The sequence below is a fragment of the Oncorhynchus masou genome, chromosome 23, assembly GCF_036934945.1.
Source record: "Oncorhynchus masou masou isolate Uvic2021 chromosome 23, UVic_Omas_1.1, whole genome shotgun sequence".
Lineage (NCBI taxonomy): Eukaryota > Metazoa > Chordata > Actinopteri > Salmoniformes > Salmonidae > Oncorhynchus > Oncorhynchus masou.
Genome location: NC_088234.1, coordinates 1,282,768 through 1,298,593, shown reverse-complemented (window position 1 = coordinate 1,298,593; position 15,826 = coordinate 1,282,768). Strand labels below are relative to the sequence as shown.

The 15,826-nt window shown below is 43.3% G+C and overlaps 1 pseudogene; it reads left to right on the top strand.

Moving 5' to 3' along the window:
* Positions 1-15,826, top strand: part of LOC135510158 (ephrin type-B receptor 4b-like) — a 75,341-nt pseudogene that overhangs the window by 37,046 nt on the left and 22,469 nt on the right.

The window sequence follows — 15,826 nt, the reverse complement described above, 5'->3', positions numbered from 1 at the left end:
TACACACCCAGGCTTCTACTGAGGACTAACCCCTGACCCCTACACACCCAGGCTTCTACTGAGGACTAACCCCTGACCCCTACACACCCATTCTTCTACTGAGGACTAACCCCTGACCCCTACACACACAGGCTTCTACTGAGGACTAACCCCTGACCCCTACACACCCAGGCTTCTACTGAGGACTAACCCCACATAGCCTTGTTCCTCTCTAGGTTTCTTCCTAGGTTTTGGCCTTTCTAGGGAGTTTTTCCTAGCCACCGTGCTGTTTGGGGTTTTAGGCTGGGTTCCTGTACAGAACTTTGAGATATCAGCTGATGTACGAAGGGCTATATAAATACATTTGATTTGTTCTGACAAACAGAGTGAAAAGGGACTTAGTCAAAGCCCAGGTTTCTACTGACCCCTAACCCATGACCCCTGACCCCTTACCCGGTGTGATAGGGCTATATAAATACATTAGTCAAAGCCCAGGTTTCTACTGACCCCTAACTCATAACCCCTGACCCCTGACCCCTTACCCGGTCTGATAGGGCTATATAAATACATTAGTCAAAGCCCAGGTTTCTACTGACCCCTAACTCATAACTCATAACCCCTGACCCCTGACCCGGTCTAATAGGGCTATATAAATACATTAGTCAAAGCCCAGGTTTCTACTGACCCCTAACTCTTAACCCCTGAACCCTTACCCGGTCTAATAGGGCTATATAAATACATTAGTCAAAGCCCAGGTTTCTACTGACCCCTAACTCATAACCCCTGACCCCTGACCCGGTCTAATAGGGCTATATAAATACATTAGTCAAAGCCCAGGTTTCTACTGACCCCTAACTCATAACCCCTGACCCCTGACCCGATCTAATAGGGCTTTATAAATACATTAGTCAAAGCCCAGGTTTCTGCTGACCCCTAACTCATAACCCCTGACCCCTGACCCGGTCTAATAGGGCTATATAAATACATTAGTCAAAGCCCAGGTTTCTACTGACCCCTAACTCATAACCCCTGACCCCTGACCCGGTCTGATAGGGCTATATAAATACATTAGTCAAAGCCCAGGTTTCTACTGACCCCTAACCCCTGACCCCTGACCCGGTCTAATAGGGCTATATAAATACATTAGTCAAAGCCCAGGATTCTACTGACCCCTAACTCATAACCCCTGACCCCTGACCCGGTCTAATAGGGCTATATAAATACATTAGTCAAAGCCCAGGTTTCTACTGACCCCTGACCCCTGACCCGGTCTAATAGGGCTATATAAATACATTAGTCAAAGCCCAGGTTTCTACTGACCCCTAACCCTGACCCCTGACCCGGTCTAATAGGGCTATATAAATACATTAGTCAAAGCCCAGGTTTCTTCACCCCTTTGACAAACAGCTGCACAGACAAAGTTTCCAGCAGCAGCAGTATTTATACCCTCCTATTGGACGGAGTTTCCTCCTCGCACATCTAGACAGCCAATACATCTCTGTTGCTAGGCAGAAAGTTAAAAAAAACTGCTCCTCCTCACTTCATCTGACCTGACCTGACCTCGGCCCACATTCCTCACTAATCCACAGCTATCCACCCGTATCAGTGACCTGACCTGACCTGACCTCGGCCCACATTCCTCACTAATCCACAGCTATCCAACCTCCATTGACCCCACCATATACATTCCTCATACATGTAACCATTAACTTTTAGTATAACATTTATTTCATGCTAGAATCTCTCATCCCTCCATCGCTCTCTCTGTCTCTCTCTCCATCTCTATCCAACCATCCATCCGTCTCTCTACATATCTCTCACTCTCTATCATCTCTCTCTCCGTCTATCTCTCCAGAGGTAGAGGCCCACTCTCAGCTGATGGTGACAGGCGTTCTGGTTGCCATGGGGATACTCCTCCTTATTACCGCGGTGATCATTGCTGGATACTGCTACTGGTAAGAGAGAAAGGAGGAGGACAGGAAGAGGAGAGAAGAGGACAGGAAGAGGAGAGGAGAGTTGAAAAGAGTTTGAGGAGAGTTGTGAAGTAGAAGAGGAGAGAAGAGGAGGACAGGAAGAGGAGAGGAGAGAAGAGAAGAGAAGAGAAGAGGAGAGGAGAGAAGAGAAGAGGAGAGGAGAGGAGAGAAGAGGAGAGGAGAGGAGGACAGGAAGAGGAGAGGAGAGAAGAGGAGGGAGAGGAGGACAGGAAGAGGAGAGTAGAGGAGAGAAGAGGAGAGGAGAGAAGAGAAGAGGAGAGGAGAGAAGAGGAGAGGAGAGGAGGACAGGAAGAGGAGAGAAGAGGAGAGGAGAGGAGGACAGGAAGAGGAGAGTAGAGGAGAGTAGAGGAGAGAAGAGGAAAGCTCGAGGACAGTTGAAAAGAGTTTGAGGAGAGTTTTGAAGAGGAAGAGGAGAGGAAGAGGGAGGAAGAGAGAAGAGAAAGGAGAGGAAGGGGGAGAGGAGACGGGGGAGGCAGAGGGTGGAGAGATAGACAGTGTGTCAGGAAATACTGTTAGAGAGGCAAAGAGAGGAATGTGTGTGTGTGTGTGTGTGTGTGTGTGTGTGTGTGTGTGTGTGTGTGTGTGTGTGTGTGTGTGTGTGTGTGTGTGTGTGTGTGTGTGTGTGTGTGTGTGTGTGTGTGTGTGTGTGTGTGTGTGTGTGTGTGTGTGTGTGTGTGTCTGAGTGTGTGTGTGTGTGTGTGTGTGTGTGTGTGTGTGTGTGTGTGTGTGTGTGTGTGTGTGTGTGTGTGTGTGTGTGTGTGTGTCTGAGTGTGTGTGTGTGTGTGTGTGTGTGTGTGTGTGTGTGTGTGTGTGTGTGTGTGTGTGTGTGTGTGTGTGTGTGTGTGTGTGTGTGTGTCTGAGTGTGTGTGTGTGTGTGTGTGTGTGTGTGTGTGTGTGTGTGTGTGTGTGTGTGTGTGTGTGTGTCTGAGAGTGTGTGTGTGTGTGTGTGTGTGCGTGTGTGTGTGTGTGTGTGTGTGTGTGTGACAGGATACACCCGCCCAGGTCTCTCTACAGGACGGTGGAACAATAGTCCTGACCTCAGGGTCACAGACTCCAGTACAGGGTGGATCTATTTCAGGATGCCCCATAGGAGGAGGAGAGATGACATGGGGGAGAGAACACAGAGAAACGAGTGAACGAAGAGAGAGATGGAGTCTTTGGCAGGGTGATGGACAGAGATGGAGTCTTTGGCAGGGTGATGGACAGACAGAGAGATGGAGTCTTTGGCAGGGTGATGGACAGACAGAGAGATGGAGTCTTTGGCAGGGTGATGGACAGACAGAGAGATGGAGTCTTTGGCAGGGTGATGGACAGGCAGAGAGATGGAGTCTTTGGCAGGGTGATGGACAGGCAGAGAGATGGAGTCTTTGGCAGGGTGATGGACAGGCAGAGAGATGGAGTCTTTGGCAGGGTGATGGACAGACAGAGAGATGGAGTCTTTGGCAGTGTGATGGACAGAGAGATGGAGTCTTTGGCAGGGTGATGGACAGACAGAGAGATGGAGTCTTTGGCAGGGTGATGGACAGAGATGGAGTCTTTGGCAGGGTGATGGACAGGCAGAGAGATGGAGTCTTTGGCAGTGTGATGGACAGACAGAGATGGAGTCTTTGGCAGGGTGATGGACAGACAGAGAGATGGAGTCTTTGGCAGGGTGATGGACAGACAGAGAGATGGAGTCTTTGGCAGGGTGATGGACAGACAGAGAGATGGAGTCTTTGGCAGGGTGATGGACAGAGAGATGGAGTCTTTGGCAGAGTGATGGACAGACAGAGAGATGGAGTCTTTGGCAGGGTGATGGACAGACAGAGAGATGGAGTCTTTGGCAGGGTGATGGACAGACAGAGAGATGGAGTCTTTGGCAGTGTGATGGACAGACAGAGAGATGGAGTCTTTGGCAGGGTGATGGACAGACAGAGAGATGGAGTCTTTGGCAGTGTGATGGACAGACAGAGAGATGGAGTCTTTGGCAGTGTGATGGACAGACAGAGAGATGGAGTCTTTGGCAGGGTGATGGACAGAGAGATGGAGTCTTTGGCAGGGTGATGGACAGACAGAGAGATGGAGTCTTTGGCAGGGTGATGGACAGGCAGAGAGATGGAGTCTTTGGCAGGGTGATGGACAGAGAGATGGAGTCTTTGGCAGGGTGATGGACAGACAGAGAGATGGAGTCTTTGGCAGGGTGATGGACAGGCAGAGAGATGGAGTCTTTGGCAGTGTGATGGACAGACAGAGAGATGGAGTCTTTGGCAGGGTGATGGACAGACAGAGAGATGGAGTCTTTGGCAGGGTGATGGACAGACAGAGAGATGGAGTCTTTGGCAGGGTGATGGACAAACAGAGAGATGGAGTCTTTGGCAGTGTGATGGACAGACAGAGAGATGGAGTCTTTGGCAGGGTGATGGACAGACAGAGAGATGGAGTCTTTGGCAGTGTGATGGACAGACAGAGAGATGGAGTCTTTGGCAGTGTGATGGACAGACAGAGAGATGGAGTCTTTGGCAGTGTGATGGACAGACAGAGAGATGGAGTCTTTGGCAGGGTGATGGACAGACAGAGAGATGGAGTCTTTGGCAGGGTGATGGACAGACAGAGAGATGGAGTCTTTGGCAGTGTGATGGACAGACAGAGAGATGGAGTCTTTGGCAGGGTGATGGACAGACAGAGAGATGGAGTCTTTGGCAGGGTGATGGACAGACAGAGAGATGGAGTCTTTGGCAGGGTGATGGACAGGCAGAGAGATGGAGTCTTTGGCAGGGTGATGGACAGACAGAGAGATGGAGTCTTTGGCAGGGTGATGGACAGACAGAGAGATGGAGTCTTTGGCAGGGTGATGGACAGAGAGATGGAGTCTTTGGCAGTGTGATGGACAGACAGAGAGATGGAGTCTTTGGCAGGGTGATGGACAGACAGAGAGATGGAGTCTTTGGCAGGGTGATGGACAGACAGAGAGATGGAGTCTTTGGCAGGGTGATGGACAGACAGAGAGATGGAGTCTTTGGCAGGGTGATGGAATTGAAGGGGAAGAGAAGAGGAAGGGGAAGAGAAGAGAACATTACTCAACAACATTTCTCGTCCCTGTCACTTTATTTATGTTTGTTTATCTCTCTCCCTTAGTAAACACCTGTGTGTGAAGGATATAGAGATGAATGATCAGAATGGACAGTACCTGATGAGACAGAGTGAGAGTACACCACACTACTACCTACATACATACTATAGTACACAACACTACAACACTACTACCTACATACTATAGTACACCACACTACTACCTACATACATACTATAGTACACAACACTACAACACTACTATCTACATACTATAGTACACAACACTACTACCTACATACATACTATAGTACACAACACTTCAACACGACTACCTACATACTATAGCACATCACACTACTACCTACCTACATACTATAGTACACAACACTTCAACACTACTACCTACATATATAGTACACAACACTACAACACTACTACCTACATACTATAGTACACAAAACTACAACACTACTACCTACATACTATAGTACACAACACTACAACACTACTATCTACATACTATAGTACACCACACTACTACCTACATACATACTATAGTACACAACACTACAACACTACTATCTACATACTATAGTACACAACACTACTACCTACATACATACTATAGTACACAACACTTCAACACGACTACCTACATACTATAGCACATCACACTACTACCTACCTACATACTATAGTACACAACACTTCAACACTACTACCTACATACTATAGTACACAACACTACAACACTACTACCTACATACTATAGTACACAAAACTACAACACTACTACCTACATGCTATAGTACACAACACTACAACACTACTATCTACATACTATAGTACATCACACTACTACCTACATACATACTATAGTACACAACACTTCAACACTACTACCTACATACTATAGTACATCACACTACTACCTACATACATACTATAGTACACAACACTTCAACACTACTACCTACATACTATAGTACACCACACTACTACCTACATACATACTATAGTACACAACACTTCAACACTACTATCTACATACTATAGTACACCACACTACTACCTACCTACATACTATAGTACACAACATTACTACCAACATACATACTATAGTACACAACACTACTACCAACACTATAGTACACAACATTACTATCAACATACTTACTATAGTACACAACATTACTACCACCACTATAGTACCCAACATTACTACCTACATACATACTATAGTACACAACACTACTACCTACCATGCTATTTGTTGCTTGTTGTAAATTAACGTTGTTGTTACCATGGTATCTGTTAGCAGGTATGAAGGTGTACATCGACCCGTTCACCTACGAAGATCCCAACGAGGCGGTTAGAGACTTTGCTAAAGAGATAGACGTGTCCTTCGTCAAGATAGAGGAGGTCATTGGAGCTGGTCAGTACCTCTATATTCACCTCTTAGACCTCTATACCTCCTCCTACCTCTACCCCTGAAGAGATAGACGTGTCCTTCATCTAGATAGAGGAGGTCATTGGAGCTGGTCAGTACCTCTATATTCACCTCTTAGACCTCTATACCTCCTCCTACCTCTACCTCTACCCCTACCCCTGAAGAGATAGACGTGTCCTTCATCTAGATAGAGGAGGTCATTGGAGCTGGTCAGTACCTCTATATTCACCTCCTAGACCTCTATACCTCCTCCTACCTCTACCTCTACCCCTACCCCTGAAGAGATAGACGTGTCCTTCATCTAGATAGAGGAGGTCATTGGAGCTGGTCAGTACCTCTATATTCACCTCTTAGACCTCTATACCTCCTCCTACCTCTACCTCTACCCCTAAAGAGATAGACGTGTTCTTCATCGAGATAGAGGAGGTCATTGGAGCTGGTCAGTACCTCTATATTCACCTCTTAGACCTCTATACCTCCTCCTACCTCTACCCCTACCCCTGAAGAGATAGACGTGTCCTTCATCTAGATAGAGGAGGTCATTGGAGCTGGTCAGTACCTCTATATTCACCTCCTAGACCTCTATACCTCCTCCTACCTCTACCTCTACCCCTACCCCTGAAGAGATAGACGTGTCCTTCATCTAGATAGAGGAGGTCATTGGAGCTGGTCAGTACCTCTATATTCACCTCCTAGACCTCTATACCTCCTCCTACCTCTACCTCTACCCCTACCCCTGAAGAGATAGACGTGTCCTTCATCTAGATAGAGGAGGTCATTGGAGCTGGTCAGTACCTCTATATTCACCTCCTAGACCTCTATACCTCCTCCTACCTCTACCTCTACCCCTACCCCTGAAGAGATAGACGTGTCCTTCATCTAGATAGAGGAGGTCATTGGAGCTGGTCAGTACCTCTATATTCACCTCTTAGACCTCTATACCTCCTCCTACCTCTACCTCTACCCCTACCCCTGAAGAGATAGACGTGTCCTTCATCTAGATAGAGGAGGTCATTGGAGCTGGTCAGTACCTCTATATTCACCTCTTAGACCTCTATACCTCCTCCTACCTCTACCTCTACCTCTACCCCTAAAGAGATAGACGTGTCCTTCATCTAGATAGAGGAGGTCATTGGAGCTGGTCAGTACCTCTATATTCACCTCTTAGACCTCTATACCTCCTCCTACCTCTACCTCTACCCCTAAAGAGATAGACGTGTCCTTCATCTAGATAGAGGAGGTCATTGGAGCTGGTCAGTACCTCTATATTCACCTCTTAGACCTCTATACCTCCTCCTACCTCTACCTCTACCCCTACCCCTGAAGAGATAGACATGTTCTTCATCGAGATAGAGGAGGTCATTGGAGCTGGTCAGTACCTCCTTCTACCTCCTACCTCTACCCCTAAAGAGAGGAGGTCAGTGGAGCTGGTCTATACCTCTCTGTGTATTTCACTCATTTTTTGCTCTCTCTTCAACCCCGTCTCCTCCCCTCCTCTCTGTTCTATTCTTCTCCTGCTCCTCTCTCTCTCTATTTCCTCTCTCTGCTCCTTCTCTCCATGTTATTTATTTCAAGGGGCTTTATTAACATGGGAAACATGTTAACGTTGCCAAAGCAAGTGAAATGGATTATAAACAAAAGTGAAATTAACAACCATGAATGAACAGTCCAACATTACACTCACAAAAGCTTCAATATAAATATTTTAAATATCATATTATGTCTATCTATTCTCTCACGCTCTTAATTTCTCCAGAGTCCTTTACTTGTCCCTTTGCCTTCCTTTCTCATCCTCCTCGCTCTTTTCCTCCCCTTCTACCCTCCTCTCTCTCTCTATCTGTCTCTGTTTCTCTCTCTCGCTCTCTCTCTCTCTGTCTCTGTCTCTGTGTCTCTCTGTCTCTGTTTCTCTCTCTCTCTCTGTCTCTGTTTCTCTCTCTCTGTCTCTGTCTCTGTCTCTCTCTCTGTCTCTGTCTATGTTTCTCTCTCTCTCTCTCTCTCTCTCTCTCTCTCTCTCTCTCTGTCTCTGTCTCTGTCTCTGTCTCTGTCTCTCTCTCTGTCTCTCTCTGTCTCTCTCTGTCTCTGTCTCTGTCTCTGTCTATGTTTCTCTCTCTCTCTCTCTCTCTCTCTCTCTCTCACCTCTCTCTCTGTTTCTCTCTCTCTCTCTCAGTATTAGAGGGTCATGTCTCTCTCTCTGTCTGTCTCTGTCTCTGTCTCTCTCTCTCTGTCTCTCTCTCTGTCTCTCTCTGTATCTCTCTCTGTCTCTCTCTCTCTCTCTCTCTCTCTCTCTCTCTCTCTCACCTCTCTCTCTGTTTCTCTCTCTCTCAGTGTTAGAGGGTCATGTAGAATATCAGTCCTATCAGTTGAACTGACCTGTGTTCCAAACAGCACCGTGTCTCCTATTTAGTGCACTACTTTTGACCAGGGCCATTTGGGATGTAACTAAGTCCACTAATCTACCCTCTGGCTACCACTCTGTTCCACATTACTGAGGCAGAGAGATAGTGTGTGTGTGCTACTGTAGTGTTAGTCTGGATTTCTGTCTCCGGGGATACCAGGTTTCCCCTCAGGCCCTCTGTCTCTATCTCTCTTTCTTTTCTTCTCTTTTCTTCTCTTTTCTTCTCTCTCTCTCTTTCTTTCTCTCTCTCTCTTTCTTTCTCGCTCTCTCTCTCTTTCTCTCTCGCTCTTTCCTTCCTTCTCTCTCTCTCTCGCCGTCTCTCTCTAGCGTGTCCAATGGGTCATTATAAGGCAGGTTCAGCGGTCGGTGGGTGTGTCCTCACATCTAACTAGCACAACAAACTAGTTCCTGCCACAGTCAGCTGTTAGATGATCCAAGTAGCCCTCCTCAGCCACAGTCAGCTGTTAGATGGTCCAAGTAGCCCTCAGCAGCCACAGTCAGCTGTTAGATGATCCAAGTAGCCCTCCTCAGCCTCAGTCAGCTGTTAGATGATCCAAGTAGCCCTCCTCAGCCACAGTCAGCTGTTAGATGATCCAAGTAGCCCTCAGCAGCCACAGTCAGCTGTTAAATGATCCAAGTAGCCCTCAGCAGCCACAGTCAGCTGTTAGATGATCCAAGTAGCCCTCAGCAGCCACAGTCAGCTGTTAAATGATCCAAGTAGCCCTCAGCAGCCACAGTCAGCTGTTAGATGATCCAAGTAGCCCTCAGCAGCCACAGTCAGCTGTTAAATGATCCAAGTAGCCCTCAGCAGCCACAGTCAGCTGTTAGATGATCCAAGTAGCCCTCAGCAGCCACAGTCAGCTGTTAAATGATCCAAGTAGCCCTCAGCAGCCACAGTCAGCTGTTAAATGATCCAAGTAGCCCTCCTCAGCCACAGTCAGCTGTTAGATGATCCAAGTAGCCCTCCTCAGCCACAGTCAGCTGTTAGATGATCCAAGTAGCCCTCAGCAGCCACAGTCAGCTGTTAGATGATCCAAGTAGCCCTCCTCAGCCACAGTCAGCTGTTAGATGGTCCAAGTAGCCCTCCTCAGCCACAGTCAGCTGTTAGATGGTCCAAGTAGCCCTCCTCAGCCACAGTCAGCTGTTAGATGATCCAAGTAGCCCTCAGCAGCCACAGTCAGCTGTTAGATGATCCAAGTAGCCCTCAGCAGCCACAGTCAGCTGTTAGATGATCCAAGTAGCCCTCCTCAGCCACAGTCAGCTGTTAGATGGTCCAAGTAGCCCTCCTCAGCCACAGTCAGCTGTTAGATGATCCAAGTAGCCCTCAGCAGCCAATAGCATGTGTGTCTCTTCTCTCAGAGAGGTGTGCTGTTAACAGTGTGTGTATGTTCCAGGTGAGTTTGGAGAGGTCTGTCGAGGCAGACTGAAGGTCCCTGGGAAGAAGGAGAACTATGTGGCCATCAAGACTCTGAAAGGAGGATACACTGACAAACAGAGGAGGGACTTCCTGTCTGAGGCCTCCATCATGGGTCAGTATCGTGTGGATGAGGGGGGCTCTGAAAGACGGATACACTAACTAACAGAGGAGGGACTTCCTGTCTGAGGCCTCCATCATGGGTCAGTATCGTGTGTGTGGGGCTCTGAAAGACGGATACACTAACTAACAGAGGAGGGACTTATCTTTCATATGCACAGGAAACAACACGGTACTATGCAGTACTATGCAGTACTATGCAGTACTATGCAGAGCTAACTTGTCATCAAAACAGTGCAACAGCTATAGAAAATATTGAATGAAAAACAATGTGTTAGTGTGTTTAAATGTGTATTTGTGTTTTAATTTGGGTATACATGTGTGTTTTAATGTGTATTGTGTGTGTATTGTGTGTGTATTAATGTGTGTTTTAATGTGTATTAATGTGTATTGTGTGTGTATTAATGTGTGTTCATGTGTATTAATGTGTATTGTGTGTGTGATAATGTGTATTGTGTGTGTATTAATGTGTTTTAATGTGTATTGTGTGTGTATTAATGTGTATTGTGTGTGTATTAATGTGTTTTAATGTGTATTAATGTGTATTGTGTGTGTATTAAGGTGTATTGTGTGTATTAATGTGTTTTAATGTGTTTTAATGTGTATTGTGTGTGTATTAATGTGTGTATTAATGTGTTTTAATGTGTATTGTGTGTGTATTAATGTGTATTGTGTGTGTATTAATGTGTTTTAATGTTTATTGTGTGTGTATTAATGTGTTTTAATGTGTATTGTGTGTGTATTAATGTGTATTGTGTGTGTATTAATGTGTTTTAATGTTTATTGTGTGTGTATTAATGTGTATTGTGTGTGTATTAATGTGTATTGTGTGTGTATTAATGTGTTTTAATGTGTATTGTGTGTGTATTGTGTGTGTATTAATGTGTGTTTTAATGTGTATTGTGTGTGTTTTAACGTGCATTGTGTGTGTATTAATGTGTATTAATGTGTTTTAATGTGTATTGTGTGTGTATTAATGTGTTTTAATGTGTATTGTGTGTGTATTAATGTGTTTTAATGTGTATTAATGTGTTTTGTGTGTGTATTAATGTGTATTGTGTGTGTATTAATGTGTGTTTTAATGTGTCTTGTGTGTGTTTTAATGTGCATTGTGTGTGTATTAATGTGTTTTAATGTGTATTGTGTGTGTATTAATGTGTTTTAATGTGTATTGTGTGTGTGTTAATGTGTTTAATGGGTATTAATGTGTATTGTGTGTGTATTAATGTGTTTTGTGTGTGTATTAATGTGTATTGTGTGTGTATTAATGTGTATTGATGTGTATTGTGTGTGTATTGATGTGTATTGTGTGTGTATTAATGTGTTTTAATGTCTATTAATGTGTATTGTGTGTGTATTAATGTGTATTGTGTGTGTATTAATGTGTGTTTTAATGTGTGTTTTAATGTGCATTGTGTGTGTTTTAATGTGCATTGTGTGTGTATTAATGTGTATTAATGTGTATTGTGTGTGTAGTAATGTGTTTAATGTGTATTGTGTGTGTATTAATGTGTTTTGTGTGTGTATTAATGTGTTTTGTGTGTGTTTTAAGGTGTATTGTGTGTATTAATGTGTTTTAATGTGTTTTAATGTGTATTGTGTGTGTAGTAATGTGTATTAATGTGTGTATTAATGTGTTTTAATGTGTATTGTGTGTGTATTAATGTGTATTGTGTGTGTATTAATGTGTTTTAATGTGTATTGTGTGTGTATTAATGTGTTTTAATGTGTATTAATGTGTGTATTAATATGTGTTATAATGTGTATTAATGTGTATTGTGTGTGTATTAATGTGTTTTAATGGGTATTAATGTGTATTGTGTGTGTATTAATGTGTTTTGTGTGTGTATTAATGTGTATTGTGTGTGTATTAATGTGTGTATTAATGTGTTTTAATGTGTATTGTGTGTGTATTAATGTGTATTGTGTGTGTATTAATGTGTTTTAATGTGTATTGTGTGTGTATTAATGTGTTTTAATGTGTATTAATGTGTGTATTAATATGTGTTTTAATGTGTATTAATGTGTATTGTGTGTGTATTAATGTGTTTTAATGGGTATTAATGTGTATTGTGTGTGTATTAATGTGTTTTGTGTGTGTATTAATGTGTATTGTGTGTGTATTAATGTGTATTGATGTGTATTGTGTGTGTATTGATGTGTATTGTGTGTGTATTAATGTGTTTTAATGTCTATTAATGTGTATTGTGTGTGTATTAATGTGTGTTGTGTGTGTATTAATGGGTGTATTAATGTGTTTTAATGTGTATTAATGTGTATTGTGTGTGTATTAATGTGTATTAGTGTGTATTGTGTGTGTATTAATGTGTATTGTGTGTGTATTAATGTGTATTGTGTGCGTATTGTGTGTGTATTAATGCGTATTGTGTGTGTATTAATGTGTATTAGTGTGTATTGTGTGTGTATTAATGTGTATTGTGTGTGTATTAATGTGTATTAATGTGTATTGTGTGTGTATTAATGTGTATTGTGTGTGTATTGTGTGTGTATTAATGTGTATTGTGTGTGTATTAATGTGTATTAATGTGTATTGTGTGTGTATTAACGTGTATTGTGTGTGTATTAATGTGCATTAATGTGTATTGTGTGTGTATTAACGTGTATTGTGTGTGTATTAATGTGTGTTGTGTGTGTATTAATGGGTGTATTCATGTGTTTTAATGTGTATTAATGTGTATTGTGTGTGTATTAATGTGTATTAGTGTGTATTGTGTGTGTATTAATGTGTATTGTGTGTGTATTAATGTGTATTGTGTGCGTATTGTGTGTGTATTAATGTGTATTGTGTGTGTATTAATGTGTATTAGTGTGTATTGTGTGTGTATTAATGTGTATTGTGTGTGTATTAATGTGTATTGTGTGTGTATTAATGTGTATTGTGTGTGTGTATTGTGTGTGTATTAATGTGTATTGTGTGTGTATTAATGTGTATTAATGTGTATTGTGTGTGTATTAACGTGTATTGTGTGTGTATTAATGTGCATTAATGTGTATTGTGTGTGCATTAACGTGTATTGTGTGCGTATTGTGTGTATTAATGAGTATTGTGTGTGTATTAATGTGTATTAGTGTGTATTGTGTGTGTATTAATGTGTATTGTGTGTGTATTAATGTGCATTAATGTGTATTGTGTGCATTAACGTGTATTGTGTGTGTATTAATGTGTATTAGTGTGTATTGTGTGTGTATTAACGTGTATTGTGTGCGTATTGTGTGTGTATTAATGTGTATTGTGTGTGTATTAATGTGTATTGTGTGTGTATTAATGTGTATTGTGTGTGTGTATTGTGTGTGTATTAATGTGTATTGTGTGTGTATTAATGTGTATTAATGTGTATTGTGTGTGTATTAACGTGTATTGTGTGTGTATTAATGTGCATTAATGTGTATTGTGTGTGCATTAACGTGTATTGTGTGTGTATTAATGTGTATTAGTGTGTATTGTGTGTGTATTAATGTGTATTGTGTGTGTATTAATGTGTATTAATGTGTATTGTGTGTGTATTAATGTGTGTATTAATGTGTATTAATGTGTATTGTGTGTGTATTAATGTGTATTGTGTGTGTATTGTGTGTGTATTAATGTGTATTGTGTGTGTATTAATGTGTGTTTTAATGTGTATTGTGTGTGTTTTAATGTGCATTGTGTGTGTATTAATGTGTATTAATGTGTATTGTGTGTATTAATGTGTGTATTAATGTGTATTAATGTGTATTGTGTGTGTATTAATGTGTATTGTGTGTGTATTAATGTGTATTAATGTGTATTGTGTGTGTATTAATGTGTATTAACGTGTATTGTGTGTGTATTAATGTGTATTAATGTGTATTGTGTGTGTATTGACGTGTATTGTGTGTGTATTAATGTGTATTAATGTGTATTGTGTGTGTATTAATGTGTTTTAATGTGTATTGTGTGTATTAATATGTATTAATGTGTATTGTGTGTGTATTAATGTGTGTATTAATGTGTATTGTGTGTGTATTAATGTGTATTGTGTGTGTATTAATGTGTATTGTGTGTGTATTAATGTGTATTGTGTGTGTATTAATGTGTATTAATGTGTATTGTGTGTGTATTAATGTGTATTAATGTGTATTGTGTGTGTATTAATGTGTATTAATGTGTATTGTGTGTGTATTAACGTGTATTGTGTGTGTATTAATGTGTATTGTGTGTGTATTAACGTGTATTGTGTGTGTATTAATGTGTATTGTGTGTGTATTAATGTGTATTGTGTGTGATAATGTGTATTAATGTGTATTAATGTGTATTGTGTGTGTATTAATGTGTATTAATGTGTATTGTGTGTGTATTAATGTGTGTATTAATGTGTCAGGTCAATTCCAATCTGTAGGTCAGTTCCAGCACCCCAATATCATCCACCTGGAAGGAGTCATCACGGCCTCCCTGTCCTGTTATGATACTGACTGAGTTTATGGAGAATGGGGCCCTCGACAGCTTCCTTAGGGTGAGGAGGGAGGGAGGGAGGCAGGGAGAGAAGGAGGGAGGGAGTTTCTGGAGAATGGGGCCCTCGACAGCTTCCTTAGGGTGAGGAGGGAGGGAGGGAGGCAGGGAGAGAAGGAGGGAGGGAGTTTATGGAGAATGGGGCCCTCGACAGCTTCCTTAGGGTGAGGAGGGAGGGAGGGAGGCAGGGAGGGAGAGAAGGAGAGAAAGGAGGGAGGCAGTGAGGGAGAGAAGGAGAGGGGTGAGAAGAGGGAGGAGGGAGAGGAAGGAGTCATCACGGCCTCCTGTCCTGTTATGATACTGACTGAGTTTATGGAGAATGGGGCCCTCGACAGCTTCCTTAGGGTGAGGAGGGAGGGAGGGAGGCAGGGAGAGAAGGAGGGAGGGAGTTTATGGAGAATGGGGCCCTCGACAGCTTCCTTAGGGTGAGGAGGGAGGGAGGGAGGCAGGGAGAGAAGGAGGGAGGAGTTTATGGAGAATGGGGCCCTCGACAGCTTCCTTAGGGTGAGGAGGGAGGGAGGGAGGGAGAGAAGGAGAGAGGGTGAGAAGGGGGAGGGAGGGAGGGTTTATGGAGAATGGGGCCCTCGACAGCTTCCTTAGGGTGAGGATGAGGGGAGGGAGGGAGAGAAGGAGAGAGGGTGAGAAGGGAGGGAGGGAGGGAGTTTATGGAGAATGGGGCCCTCGACAGCTTCCTTAGGGTGAGGATGAGGGGGAGGGAGGAGAGAAGGAGGGAGGGTGAGAAGGGAGGGAGGGAGGGAGTTTATGGAGAATGGGGCCCTCGACAGCTTCCTTAGGGTGAGGATGAGGGAGGGAGGAGAGAAGGAGGGAGGGTGAGAAGGGAGGAGGGAGTTTATGGAGAATGGGGCCCTCGACAGCTTCCTTATGGTGAGGATGAGGGGAGGGAGGGAGAGAAGGAGGGAGGGGTGAGAAGGGA